This window comes from Panthera tigris, chromosome D3 (genome assembly GCF_018350195.1).
Source record: "Panthera tigris isolate Pti1 chromosome D3, P.tigris_Pti1_mat1.1, whole genome shotgun sequence".
NCBI classification, from domain to species: domain Eukaryota; kingdom Metazoa; phylum Chordata; class Mammalia; order Carnivora; family Felidae; genus Panthera; species Panthera tigris.
The window spans coordinates 76,871,769-76,887,397 of NC_056671.1; positions in this window are offsets into that span (position 1 = coordinate 76,871,769).

Below are 15,629 nucleotides of genomic sequence, written 5' to 3' on the forward strand. Positions count from 1 at the left end.
CCCTAGGTCATAAAAGCACCAGGAAAATACAAATGCAGCCTCTTTACAGCCTCAAACAGGAGGTTAAAGGATTTGCTTTGTTGTTTGTTTATCTCTCAGACTGAAGCCAATTATTCCTGTTACTTTTTTTTTTTTTAACTTCACTACAGAAACTTAAGTTCATTTTAAGTATTTTTAAGTTCATTTCTTCTCAAAAAAAGGGCCTCTGCAACACATCTTTTTTCCTTTGGTTCCAAGGCCTCAAGCCAGGTCTCGGTGACAGGGAGGGCAGGCCTGGGGTCACATGTCAGAGGTCAGGGGCCCCCTGATTGTTCCCAAATGTGCTTCCGAGTAACCATAGATTTGAACTTTGCATTGTTGTGGGGGCCCTGGGGAGAGAGAGGCCCTGGGGGAGGAGAGAGGCCCTGGGGGAGGCCATCTCTGCAGTTCAAAGGCGGCCAGCTCTGGTTTCACTTGGCCCACTGTTTCCATCCCTGAATCCTCCCGAACCCAATCCCGGTGGGGCTGCCGTGGGTGGGGGTGGGGTGGGACTCGGGACGGACATTCCGCGTAACCCAAAGCCGCACATCTCACAGATTGATGGTGCCTTCAGAGCCGGAAACACTCAGGATTAGCGTCAGAGGCTGAAAATTCCCCTGACTGCTTCCTAAAGTCCCAGAACACTTGCCCCAAAGCCGGTAAAGGTTGCTCCTCTGCCCAGAACCAACCCCTCGGTCCCCACTTCCCGGCCCAGGCAGGGTTCTTTGTAAAGCGTAGCTAAACGCAGGGCACTGAGGTTCAGAAGATGAACCCCAATGCTGGCTTTACCCAAGGGTAGTGGGTGTTTGCTAGATCACACAAGCTGAAAAGGAGGTAAAAGATCCCAGACCATCCCCCCCAAGACAAGTGTCTCTCCACTGATACCTGAAAATCTACCATAACCAGGACGTAAATTTATATCTGTTGATATGGAAGAGTGTATAAGAGATATTGTTAAGTGCCAAATACAAGCCACTGCGTAATATATCTACTGTACGGCCCCAACTATGTAGGAGATACACATGGGAGGAAAGTGAAAAATGACACGTCAAAATGTTGGTAGTCGTACCCCTGACGGGTGGGACTTCGAGTGATTTTTTTTTTCCTTTTTTCTGCATTTTAGAATTACACCACCCGTGTATAGACGAGGAAACCGAATGTTCGTGAATCATTTCTTTAGTTCAGTGTTTTTTCAAATTGTGGTTGGAAGGAACCAGCGTCAGACTCGGGAAGCTCGCTGAACAGGAAGGTCTCTACGTGTCAGTCAGACCTACTGAGTCCGAATCTGGAGAGGCGGCCCGACCGACAGCACTGGAAGCACCCTCCTCCAGGCCATTGTCAGGGAACGTGGTCCACCCAGACGGATGTTTGCTTTGCCCAAAGGGTTCTGGCTCCGGCTAGTGAAGCATAGTGACCACTCAACCCCACGGACCGGCCTGCTTTCCTTGCCCCCTTTCCCCCTCTCTGCCTCCTTCCTCTCCGACCTCAGGAGCCAGAAAGAGCCTATCAGCCCAAACGGAGCTAGACCAAACCCTGGCTCCTCCCCTTGCCCCTCCCCTTGCCCTTGACCAACAAGAGCCCACAGACCGAGCCTCTCGGTATCATCCTCCCCTCCTTCCCTTGATGTGGTCTTCTCTTGGCCTCACTTCCCTTTTTTTTTGACCTCAAGGACTGACGGCACAAGCTGATTTGCATAAGTGCCAAAGTCAAGTAAAACTGAAGCTGTAAACCAACCGAAGTAATTATGCCGGCGGGCCGCGTGGAGCACGGAAGCATCTCGGTGAGCCTGACCCTCCTCCCTGATAGACATGTGATCGTAGCTTCGTTACTGACCCTCTCTAGTCTTAGTTTCCTCCACTGTAACATGGGGAGAGTCAAACCTACCTCACAGAGGGGTCGTTCCAGGGTTTAAGGAATAAGGTCATGTGTATATGCAGAGGGCCCGGTGCATGGCAACAGGTACCCAACAGAAGTTGCTATTACGGGGCGCCTGGGTGGCTCAGTCGGTTAAGCGTCCGACTTCGGCTCAGGTCATGGTCTCACAGTTGGCAGGTTCGAGCCCTGGGTCGGGCTCCGTGCTCATAGCTCAGAGTCTGGAGCCTACTTCGGATTCTGTGTCTCCCTCTCTCTCTCTCTGCCCCTCCCCAACTCATGCGCGCTCTCTCTCTCTCTCAAAAATAAATAAACATGTAAAAAAATTTTTTAAAAAAGTTGCCATTGCCAACCTACCCTAAAGAACTCTCGTAGAAAGTCTGAGACAGGCTTCCCAAACTCCCCGGGGAATTGAGAAATTAAAGCACAGTATTATAGTCTTCCCTCCCAGATATTTCAAATTCATCCCTCCAAGTGAGGCCCCAAACTGACACTTAGCAATTACACCCGGTGATTCTGATCGCACCTTGCATGCAGGTGGTCTCCGATCACATGTGGAGGAACACGAGTCTAGGGTTTTCATCAGCAAAACACAGACAACGCCCATTACCAGCTCCCTTGCTTAGGCAGTTCACGCTTAAGTAGTCAGCCATCCACACTGCACAGGACACGGGTTGGCTGAGCTTTGGCGGATCGAAGCTGGGCCCAGCCGGCCATGGTTCCAGGCTGGGGTCTGGGTCCAGGTCTGATCCACACATCTTTCATTTTTCTTGGACCAGCAGGTGCCCCAGGCATGTTCTCCCAATGCCACACTTCTAACATTCCACCAGCCAAACAAGCACATGGCTCCCAAAGTCAGTGGGGAGAGGGGCAGGTTATTATTTCCTGCCTCAGAGATGTGAATGAAAAATAAAGCCTTGCTTCTATAAGCCGGGAATCCACAAATCGGCCCCCAGTCTGTTTTCGTTTGCTCCACAAGCTAAGACTGACTTTTACGTTTTTTAGGAGTTGTAAAGAACAACAAAATGCTTAGGAACAGAAACCGTATGTGGTCCACACAGTCTGTTTACTATCTGGCCCTTTAAGGAAAAAGTTGGTTGATTTGTACCGTAAGCCATCAAAATGTCAAGTGTTCTTTTGTTACACAGCGTTACTGCATAAATATAGGTGAACAATGTCATATTTTTGTTTGTTTTTAAATTAAGAGGGATTTCGTCTGACTCTTGACCTCAGGGTTGTGAGTTCGAGCCCCATGTTGGATGTAGAGATTACATAAAAACATGCAAAAACAAAAAAACACTACAACTATAAATTAAGAAGTATTTAAAATGTTTCTAAGCCACGGGGCAGGAGGGATGGAGAAGAAGGAGGGGAATCATTGAAAATACAGAAGAGGAGTGCCTGGGTTCCTCAGTTGAGCATCCAACTCTTGATTTCACCTCAGGTCAGGATCTCACAGTTGTGGGATGGAGTCCTGGGATTCTCTCTCTCTCTCTCCTTCTCTCCCCCTCTCAAAAATAAATAAAGATTTAAAACCAAGAAAGAGGGGCGCCTGGATGGCTCAGTCAGTTAAGCATCCAACTTCGGCTCAGGTCAGGACCTCCTAATTCGTGGGTTCGAGCCCTGTGCTGACAGCTCAGAGCCTGGAGCCTGCCTCGGATTCTGTCTCCCTCTCTCTCTGCCCACCCCCCCACCCCGTTCGTGCTCTATCTGTGTCAAAAATGAATAAACGTTGAAAAAACACTTTTTTTTAATTAAGAAAAAAAGAAAACCGAAAAAGAAAACACAGAAGAAAGGAAAATTAAAGAAAGGAGAATGGGTCTTGGAAGAGAAGGTTCCTTAAGGAGGAAGGACAAGGGTGAAAATGGGTTGGGATCTGGTCAAGTGGAGAGGGTCGGGTGGGAGGGGTAGGATCGAGGCATGAAGTGACGGTCAAGGAGGAAGAGGACAAGACAGGCTTATCCAAGGGTAGGAATACCCAGCTACTGGGTGTCAGAGCAAATCTGCTGAAGAGAATCCTGGTGTCCTTGTAATAGAGTGCCGAGGGCTTTCCAGTGGACCTTCCAGGAATTATCAGACTGTGGGGATGTGCACCTTGGATTCTTTCTGACTGCCTAAGCTATGTAACAAATCCATAGGGAAAGAAGTTAAGTTGTGGAAAACTGACACGACAATTTTCCCGTCCGTAGGGATGCACGGAATCCCATTCATGGCAGCGCGGAGGAATCGTGTGCTGTGGAAAACAAACATCTCTGTGAAGAACAAACATCTCTGTGAGTCAAATCCCCATCTGAATCGGTTTCAACATCTTACTGACGTCCACACTGACAGTGGATGAGTTAAATGGAATCTTTGACGCACATCTATTTCATAGCTATGAAAGTCATTATTTTACCATTTAAGACGATTCTCTTTTAGCAAATATCTAACGTATCTCACTTGACAGTCTCTATGGCCCTGTGAGGCCATTACCGCTGTCATTGTCATACCCCCATTTTAAGGATGACACCACTGAGAAACTAAGAGCTCAAGGTCACGCTAGCAGAGAGTGGCAGAGCAAGGCAGGAATTTCGGGGTCTTCTGATTCTGATTTGGAGTCTTCTGATCTCCTATTCTTTCCACTGTTGAGTTAAACCAAAAAAAAAAAGTGGCACCCCATCACATTATTCATTTGCTCGTCATAGATGAGCACAGGAGCTGTGACTTAGCAAGCAAACGGTCCTTGCATTCTGGGTCGTGATGGTTCGCTTGCCGATGCGGGGAAAGAAGCCCCAACCGTGTAACTGCTTGCCCTGCCTGAAGGGGGCAGCACTTGAACTCAATGGGACTGCAGGTGAGTGATTACCAGCGCCGAGAGGCAACTGGTCTCTACTGACTCTTTTCGTCCCTAACAGATCATCGAGTCAAAATTCTCAATAGCTGAGTGTCTCACAAGGACTTTCCAAAGTCCTACTGTTTTATTTCGGCCGCAAATAAATGCTCCCCCGCAGGTATGTTAGCATTTCGGGGGTGACTTCGCTCCGAAGCCTTCTGCGTTTTTCTCAGCAGGACCCCTTGCTTTCCAACATTCCGTGAACACCTAGGGTGGATGGGCTAGTTACAAATGTCACCTGCGTCACAGTCCCTAAGCCCTGTAGTCAGTCCACGCTTGTTTCCCAGAGAAGGAGAATAACGTACGTTAGCGATACAAATATGAAAACAAACAAAACGGGATCTCCCCCTGGGGTAGTTGAGTCTGAGGGAGAGACTTTCAGGCAAACCGGCAATTACGACCCAACACGGCCATCAAGAGTTGGTGAGAGCGTGGAGAAACCAGCCCCAGTGTGTTTGAGAGGATCATGGAAAGTTTAATGGTGCTAGGGTTCGCACTGACACTTGGAGAATTAGCAGGAATTTGCCTGGAAGAGGGAGGAGGAGGTGCCCAGAAGCTTCTAGACAGAAGTGCAGGTACAGGGTGTCTAGGAGGCAGAAAACAGTCCGGAGTGGCTTACAGGAGGCAGTACGTAGGGAAGAATTCCAAATATGAAACCAAACAGATGGTCAGGGACAAGTCATGGCAGACCGCGACGAGGAAACTTGCCTGCAGGCAACAACAGAGAGTCAGGGCAGCAAACAAGGGCTGAGTATAATATACATCCTGCACAAAGTACCCACGGGATACTTTCAAGGGAAGGCAAGGGCTCCTGTAAGAAGATAGTCGTCCCCCCCCCCCCCCCCCCCCCCCCGCCCCATGACTGAATCAACACCAGGTCTGTCTGAATTTCCCGCCTGTGTCCAAATCCCCAAATAGCTTCTGTGGCACTTGTCTTTTGGGTCTATTATTTGGGCTATTAGAGTCGGCTAGTCTATTGGGCTTTGGGGCTACCATAGCAAAATAGCCCAAGGGTGGCTTACGATCGGCAGAAATTCATTTCTCACGGTTTTGGAGGCCGGGAACCCTAAGGTCAAGGCACTGGCCAACTCGATGTCTGGTGAGAGCCCCTTTGGTCACAGCCAGTCATCTCTCTGTGTGTCCTCGTGTAGTAGGAGAGGCAAGGAAACTCTTTCAGGCCCTTCTTTGGAAGACCGCCAATCCCATTCCTGAGGGTTCCGCCCTCGTGACCTAATCGCTCCCAAAGGCCCTACCTCCTAATACCGTCACCTTGGGGGTTAGGATTTCAACATATAAATCTGGGGTGGGGGACACAACCATTCAGACCAGAGCGGTACTCAAGGTGGACACTCAAGCGAATGCCAAGACGTTGGTTTGTGCGGTTGCAAATATTTTCCGTCACTGGATTATTTCTTCGTGGTCCGAGGTCTCCGGTCCTTTACCATGATCTCTTAGATTGGGAAGGAAGAGGGCGAATGTCCCGCGACTCTGAAGGAGATGTACACCGTCATGGTAAAAGCAAAGTGTTAACATGGCAAATTACCCGGCAGAAGCCAGTAGGTGCCTTTGCCCGCCTTTTATCGAGGTCTTTGGAGAAGCTGACTGGAAGGACGCAAATGACTCCCTTGGAAAGTGATGCTTCTGGGGACCTCTCAGGGCCACACTTAATCGCGAAGTCCCCTTCCCTCTCCCCACGTGCCACTGCCCAACCCCCACCCATCTCTGCCCTCCCCACCTCTCGCCCTTCAGAGAAGGCAGAAGTCTGCAGTCGGTGTATTTCTCCTCGCTGACATCCCCATCCACCAAGGGTGCTGGGGAAGAGTCTGCAGAGACAAAAAGAAAAAACAAGAGGAATTCTTCTGTTCCCAAGAGAGAGCCTGCCTCAGCTGGCTGGAAGTTTCATCTCCCCTGGGTTCCCAAACATGCCTTTGATTTTTAACGCGCTGCCTTTTTGTTAATTACTGTGGGAAAGAAACAGGATTTCGGATAACTGGGCAGTAGCCGCATTTTTTACAGCAAAACAGATAGAGTCTACGAGTAGCACCTATGATAAACACCGGAGGGGACAGCGCATTAATTTTCAGCAGCAAGGGGGCATGATAGCCGCATCTCTTCTCCTTAAGGAAATTTTCACTTCTTGATTCCTTTTCTGTTGATTCGGATGTCAAAAAGCGAGGCGGCTGTGCATACCTGTCCCTCCAGAGAGCGCCTGGGGGCCCCAGGATCATCTAGATGGTGGGGTTTGTTACAGCTGGAGCCGCCCAGCTCATTCCTGACTCTATGTAGCATCACTGCCCTCACACACCGCCCTCTTCTCGGACCATCTCCGTAGTGAATCTTGGGTAACAAATGTTACAGATGTAGCCAATTAAAACCACGCCTTATTTATTAACTCAATTCGGTAGCTTAGGCTTAGCTGAGTTCTCTGCTCTAGGTCTCACAAGGCTGAAAACAAGATGTGGGTTGGGCTGGGCTGGGCTCTGAGGAAGGAAAGATTTCCAAGTTCGTTGAGGTTGTTGGCAACATTCAGCTCCGTGCAGCCTGAAAGCTAAAGTTCCCATTACCTTGCTGGCTGTCCGTTAGGGGTCACTCTGAGCGCCTAGACTCTACTCTGGTCCTTGCACATGATCCCCTCCATCTTCCAGCTTGCAAAGGTTCATCAAACCCTTCTTATGGTTTCTGTTTCTCTGACTTCCCCTTTTGCTATCAGCCAGATAAAACTCTCTTTTTAAGGGGCTTGGCCCATCCAGATTGTCTCCCTTTTGATTAACTCTAAATCAACTGATTAGTAACCTTAATGACACCTGCAAAATCCCTTCCCATCCCCTCCCACCCCCCCATAATCAGGGCATGGAATCTTGTCTTATTCCCAGACCCTGGAATAAAGACAGGAAGTGGTGGGGGGAGGGGACTTTTACAATTCTTCTTACCACAAGGGTCTCAGAATACATACAAAGAGGAGGTAGAAGGATCTCACCTGTGCAACTCTGGCCACCATCCCCCCTCCCCACCTTGGCCGGACAAACCCTGACCTGGCCTCCTGACCTGCTGATGGCTGTGGACCTAGCTGGGCACCATGATCCTAGTTTGGGCATCTCACATACACAGTGACAGGAGCTAAATATGTCCCAGACCACAGATGATCACTTCTACAAATCCAGAGTTTACCTTACCCACACACCCATCAGACACACTCGGACATTTCTCTCTCTTAAATTGAGACAGGCTGGTCAATGGTCTTTCAGCTTTCAGGGATGCCCATCTCAGGGCCGCCTGGCTGGCTCAGTCAGTAGAGCCCATGACTCTTCATCTCAGGGTTGTGAGTTCGAGCACCACATTGGGCATGAAGGTCACTTGAAAAAAAAATTTTTTTTTTAATTTTTAAATGTCCATTTCTCCTCCCCAGCCACATACCCTTGGGTGTGCGCTTGGACCTGACCTGGAATGGGGCCCCTGCTTAATAGTAAAACTTTTCCTAGGTTTTTTGGCTTGTGTGTTTCTGAGCAGAGGTCTCCATGCATCCCGACCTGATACCCTTTTTCCCGTGTCATGTTTTCTATCCTGCACCAGGGTTCCATCCCTTCTCCTCTCTTCTGCACCTCTGCAAAGTCTTTTCTCCCCCTCCATTTGAAGGTGAGGGCATCTCCCACTAGCCCCCCCTCCAGACGCCTCTATTTCTTTTTCTCACCACAGGCCTCGCTCGCTCTATCCCAGGCACCTAGCGGGAGCTGTGTGTTCATGGAAGAAATGAGTGAGTGAATGAATGAATTGGCGGATACTTTTCTGATCTTCTACTATCCGTAGTGTGGGGCTGCTGTTCGGTTATCGGATCATTCATTTTTTTCATCGCTCGTCCCTGGGAATACAAAGATGAATAGATAAGCATCTGCTCCTGGGCTACTGACGAACTCGTGCACAGGGGAGTCTCTGGAACATTCCCCTTAGGGACAGCTCTGGCAGCCCAAAGGCGTCTATAAATTCAACATCTAGGAGTACAGGCTACTGTCAAATGTAATCGTTAAGCCGCCAGGTCTGCCATTCCAAGAGCGATAGGATTCCTTTCTTTTGTGAAATACAGCATTCTCATTGTTTTTCACTAAAAGAGACACTTTAAATTTGCTTCCCACCAGGTTTGAAGCTGGTGCCTAATGTGGCTGAAAATGTTATTGAGCCCAGGGAGGAAATCCAATGCCCGGGGGCTGCCCGGCTGAATGGCAGTCTTGTTTCCAAGGGCATTCTCCTTTGTCTGCCTAGGCTCTCGAATGACATGTTTGGACACAAAGCCTCTTAGGTAGAAATGACTACATTTGCAGGCGTTCTAATTTGGAGTGAGGTTTATTTTTCCAAAGTCTTGTTTCAAGATTAAGCGTCAGCGACATTTTACAGCTGAGTGGCAATTCTCATTTGGAAATAGGTTTTATTATGATATTTATTAGTGTTCTTGGTTTTTTTTTTGCTTTTTTTGTTTTTTTGTTTGTTTGTTTGTTTTTGTGTTTTTTTTGAAGTTTCCTTTGAAAGACAAGCATCCTGCCTTGAAATTTTCCAGGGAGGCTTTCACTTTCTTTCCGTCGAGGTCATTTTCTTAACCTCTCAGAGATATTTATCTTTAGTTAAAACCTTTCTGGGCAAGGAAAGCAGAGAGGAGACAGTTGATAGGGCCTAGGAAAGTCAGAATCCTTGGGGAATTGGGGCAAAGAGAGGCTATTTTCCTAATGACCATTATTCTCAGCCCCATAGATTAAGTGGTTCCTTGGCCATAAAGACAGGTTTGGGCCAAAGGTCCCAGGAGCGTAGGAATCACGCCTTTTGTATTTGATAGCCAGTGTGTGTCCCCCCCAACTCACCAACTGCATTACAGTATACGTTCTCATTTTCCATATTCTTGATGTTCTAGCATCCGGGGACTTGCTCACGGGGGAGAGACTGTCCTCCTGGGTCTAGCCAATCCTGAAGGAGAGCAAACTACCCTCCAGGGAGCACTCCTTTCACATGCAAACTAACCAAACCAGAGTCTGGATTCCAAAGCACCCCTCTGCATGGCGCTTGCGCTCCAGAAGACGGCACTTCTAAGTGTCCCAGGGCCCGGGCACCAAACCGCTGGCGACAACCTCTGTGCTCCAGAGCCCGTGGAAGTGCTCAAACTCACCAATCCTAAACCTGTCCACACTGTGTATACCGCCTGGCTCATTCTTTTCAGAAAAACCCCAGTAAAGGCTCTCCTCCATGCTTTCACCTTGCCCTTCACGCCTCCTGCCCGGTCCTGGTGGTGCAGCGTCCCTCCTGTTTCTGGGGAATTTGCAAGTGGCTGTCTCTTTAATGCCAGTTGTCTCCTCATCTTTTGGCCCCGTCGCCCCTGAATAGTAGCACCATCTACGTTTTTAAAACACCAGCAACGCTCTCCGCCACACCCCCACAAAGTGAGAAAGAAAGAGAAGGCCAAGACCCGTAATCACTACTTCAATCCAGAAGAATCTATGAAGAAGGGGGGGGTAGGTGACCAGTATTTTCTGACTCCGGACATAGTCTAGGTCAGCTTCGTCAAGAGCTTGTAAAGTGACACTATATTAATCTCATTTTCATGAGGGGCAACTAAGACTCAGAGAAGTTAAATAATTTGTCCAAGGCCGCGAAGCTACTCTAGTTGGCAAGAAGGCCAAGTTTAACTCATTTTTGTTTCATTAATCCTCAATGCCAATGCCAACCCAACCCCGAGCTTTTGGTCTCACCCCCTGCCATTTATACCCCCACCTTCTGTGGGGATTCCTTCTGGGTTCTATTCCAAACTAGCTTTGCTGTTTACCAAATCCCCCAAAACCCGAGGATGGAGATTTATGGCACTGTGCTTCCGTCTAAAGGTACTTCAAACAATCAGTCACTGATTTTTCCAGAGTATCTGCCATACCCTCTTCTCTGGGTTATCTGCAATGAGGAATGAGAACAATCCTGGGCAAGACATGATCTGCACGTGGGGAACTCACAATCCAATCTGGGCTAAACAACGACCACAGGGAGAGCGAGACCAGGGGACCACAGGGGACAAATTAATGAGCTGCCAAATCGTGTGGCCCACAATATGCAAGGAGAAAGAGGGCAGGAGAAATTGAGGACTTCCTGGAATAGGTAAAGTTTGACTAGGACCTTAAAGGATGGGGAGAAGTTGAGTAAAGAAAAAAAGAATTATTTTTAGAGGGTATGGCGGTTTCTAAAAACTAAAAATATTGGGGCGCGCACCTGGGTGGCTCAGTCGGTTAGGCTCAGGTCATGATCTCACAGTGACTTCGAGCCCCGCATGGGGCTCTGTGCTGACAGCTCAGAGCCTGGAGGCTGCTTCGGATTCTGTGTCTCCCCCTCTTTCTGCCCCTCCCCTGCTCATACTCTGTCTCTGTCTCTCAATAAATAAACGTTAAAAAAATTCCAAAAAACCCCTAAAAACAGCATAATCACGTAGCCAGCAATCCCGCTTCTGGGTACGCACCGCAAAAATTGAAAGTAGAGACGCAGAGAGATATTTGTTTATAGCAGCATTATTCACAAGACCCAACAGGTAAAAGCAACCCAGGTGTCCACGGATGGACAAATGGACAAATGGGGTGTCTATTATCATTCGACCTCCACAAGGAAGGCAACTCGGACACCTGAGCGAACCTCCACGACATTGTGCTAAGTGAAACCGGCCAGTCACAAAAGGACAAATACATTAGATTCCATTTACATAAAATAGATTCATAGAGACAGAACGTGGAATGCTGGATGCCAGACGCTGACGAGAGACGAAAACGGAAAGGTGCAGACTTCCTGTTCGGGACGACCAAAGGGTTCTGGAAATATAGCGGCAATGGTCACGCACCATTGCGAACGTACCTGAGGCCGCTGGACTATATACACTTGGAAGGGTGAAAATGGTAAATGTTACGTTTATTCTACCATAAGAAAAAAGTTTTTAATTTTTTTTTTTTCTCTATCCCTTTACGTGTCAAAGCTTGGAAATATTTGTTCACAAGGGAGATTTTCTGAAACATGATGCGAGCTCCTGCTCTCTTAAACAGAGCATAGCGATCATGACCTAAACATCTCCTGGGGGTCAGCATGGTCGGCTGGGCTGAAATACACGCGGTTCTGAAAGTCGGTTCGATGTGTTACCAAAGGCACCCACACTGCCTGCCTGTCCACTTCTTTGTCCGGTGGCCGGTCTTCCTCTGTCTCCTCCCTAGTTTCCTGCATCTAGCAAAGTCAGCATTTCCTTTCACATCTGTTGTTTTATGTTCTAAATCTACAGCGAGTGGAGAGCAGTGAGGCAAGCATGCTCCAGTGGGGTGCGGTGTTAAGAATTTACAGGCCCCTAGGGGCGTCTGGGTGGCTCAGTCAGTTAAGCGTCCGACTTTGGCTCGGGTCATGATCTCATGGTTCATGGGTTCGAGCCCCGCGTCGGGCTCTGTGCCGACAGCTCAGAGCCTGAGGTCTGTTTCGGATTCTGTGTCTCCCTGTCTCTCTGTCCCTCCCCCTCTTGTGCTCTGTCTCTCTCTCTCAAAAGTAAATATTAAAAACAAAAACAAAACATAAAAGAATTAACAGGCTCCTTACAAAGCAGGTGGGGCCTCCGCACCAGCCCTGTACCAACCATTGTTGTGCAGGCACCGTGGCCTCAAACCCAAGTCCCATGACTCCCAAGCATTGGTGAGCCCTCACTGCAGTGGAACAAGTCCAAATTCACCTTGCCATCTGACCCCAACCTATTCTCCCAGCTCATTGCATGTCCATCCCCCACACCCCCTTCATGTGATATTCATGGTTCTTTTCATAACCCGATACTCCAGGGACTGGCATAGCCCCAAATTCTCCCAAAAGCTTCTCGTTCTCTCTCATTCTCACCCAAGTCCAAATTCAAATACCACCTTGGTTGGCTCCATTCCAGCCTGTCCCCAGGCTCTCTCCCAGCCCTGAATTGATCACTCCCTCCTCAGGACCCCCAATGTATTTATTCCTGTCTTGGGCAGTCTTCGCATTAAGAACTGGCTGCTTGCTCAGAAGGAGGCTGTGGGCAGAGCAGGCACGGAGACATGTACAGGGTCATATGCGACACACCAGATCCCGGTGAACGGCCTGACTTTCCCGCTATAAGACAGTGTCTTTGTATCCCAACGTCTTGAATGGGGAGGCATTCAGGAACTGTTTATTAAATTGAAATGAATTATTGAGAATACAATACAGATTAAGCATCTAAATTTAGATTACCTGAAAAAATAGGTAAGAGGAAATTGTATTGGAACCACTGATTAACCAAACTTAATCAAATTCATGTTTACGAACCTAGAGATGCTGTCAGCGTGTGAAAGTCTAATTAATGAGTTGGAAAGACATTTTGAGGCAGAAGGAACACCCATGCCCCTTCCCACATGTACCAAGCCCCTTTGTACCTGTCCCAGGTAGGAAAAGACGTGGTGTCAGTAAACTTGAAACTCCCTTCCCATGAGTTTTTCCACTTCTCCGTCTTCACAAGGTGCAGGGGATCCCAAGTGTTTCAAAAGCAAAATATTCTGCATGTATCTCTACCATAGACAGCATCACTTTGGATTATTACTATTCTTCTTGGTTAAAATTTCTTTTTCCCCAGCCCGACTAAACTCCTTAAGAGCAGGGGCACTGTGCCTGCCACATGATAAGTGCTCAACATATTACTGAAGAAGTGGATGGATGGATGGATGGATGGATGGATGGATGGATGGATAGATGGATGGATGGATGGATAGGTGGATGGATGGATGGATAGGTGGATGGATGGATGGATGGATGGATGGATGGATGGATAGGTGGATGGATGGATGGATAGGTGGATGGATGGATGGATGGATGGATGGATGGATGGATGGATGGATAGGTGGATGGATGGATGGATGGATAGATGGATGGATGGATGGATGGATGGATGGATGGATGGATGGATAGATGGATGGATGGATGGACGGACGGATGGATGGATGGATGGATAGATGGATGGATGGATGGATGGATAGGTGGATGGATGGATGGATAGGTGGATGGATGGATGGATGGATGGATGGATGGATGGATGGATAGGTGGATGGATGGATGGATGGATAGGTGGATGGATGGATGGATGGATGGATGGATTGATGGATAGATGGATGGATGGATGGATGGATGGATGGATGGATGGATGGATAGATGGATGGATGGATGGATGGATGGATGGATGGATGGATAGATGGATGGATGGATGGATGGATGGATGGATGGATGAATGGATAGGTGGATGGATGGATGGATGGATGGATGGATGGATGGATGGATAGATGGATGGATGGATGGATGGATAGATGGATGGATGCATGACAGATGGACACATATTTTACTTTCAACAATTGATATGAACTCTTGCCTTTCTTACCTCCCCCACAGGCGGAATGACAGCTCCATTTCTGGGCTAAGCAGAAAGGATGGGCCAGCCTGAAAACTAATGTTTTGATCCTTTTCACAGTTGCCTCCTTAGTACATCTTCCTCTTAAACAACATTGGCCCTTGGGTGTAAGAAAAAGGAGAAGAGGAGATCATTTTGCTCAGTGTTCCCACCTGTTCTTTCCAAAGTAGTTTTTATGAGGAGTATTTGGTTTTTTTTTTAAGTGTATTCATTTTTGAGAGAGAGAGAAAGAGAGCGTGAGCAGGGGAGGGGCAGAGAGAGGGAGAGAGAGAGAGAGAGAGAGAGAAGACGCAGAATCCCAAGCAGGCTCCAGGCTCTGAGCTGTCAGCACAGAGCCCGACGTGGGGCTCGAACTCACGAACTGCGGGATCATGACCTGAGCCGAAGTTGGACGCTTAACCGACTGAGCCACCCCGGTGCCCCTATGAAGAGTATTTCTAAAGTTTGATTTCATTTATATGTTTTTAAATAGGTAATGTGCTCACAAGATGTAAAATTCAAATGGTTGAAAGGGATACAAATGAAAAGCTCTATCCGGTTCCCATCCTCAGTATAAACATTGACTATTCTCTTGGGTTTCCTGCTACAGATCATCTTAGCTCATAAAGGGAAATCCATACTTTCTTCTTTTTTAAGCAAACGGAAGCACATCACATCCCAGCTTTTCTCAACCTTGGCTGTACATTCAAATCATTTAGGGGAAAAATCATCTGGGGAAGCTTTTCAGAAAGCTTTAAATCAGAATCTCTAGGGGAGGGACCGAGCCATCAGTATTTTTAAAAACTCCCCAGGTGTGCATCCCGAGTCAAGAAACACTGCATACACTTTATTCTGCAGCAGACTTTTTTGTCTAACAATATGTCTTCTAGATCTTTCCACACTAGTCTGTAGGAATTCCCTTTTTCATTTTTTTATATTTACAATTTTCTAAATATTTATTTATTTATTTTTGAGAGAGACAGCATGAGCAGGGGAGGGGCAGAGAGAGAGGGAGACACAGAATCCGAAGCAGGCTCCAGGCTCTGAGCTGTCAGCACAGAGCCTGACACGGGCCTGGAACCCACAAACCATGAGATCATGACCTGAGCCAAAGTCGGACACCTAACTGACTGAACCACCCAGTCGCCCCTATTTTATTTTTTAAGTTTGTTTATTTACTTTGGGAGAGAGACAGAGAGTGAGTGGAGGTAGGGGCAGAGAGAGAGAAGGAGAGAGAGAATTCCAAGCAGGCTCAACACTGTCAGCACAGAGCCAGATGAGGGGCTCGAACTCACAAACTGTGAGAACTCATGAACCCTGAGATCGTGACCTGAGCCGAAGCCAAGAGTCAGACGCTTAACCGACTGAGCCACCCAGGTGTCCCTTGAATGCTCTTTCTTTAAAGGGCATTCTGCTGGATAGCTGGAATACGAGGGCATTTATGAGTATCAG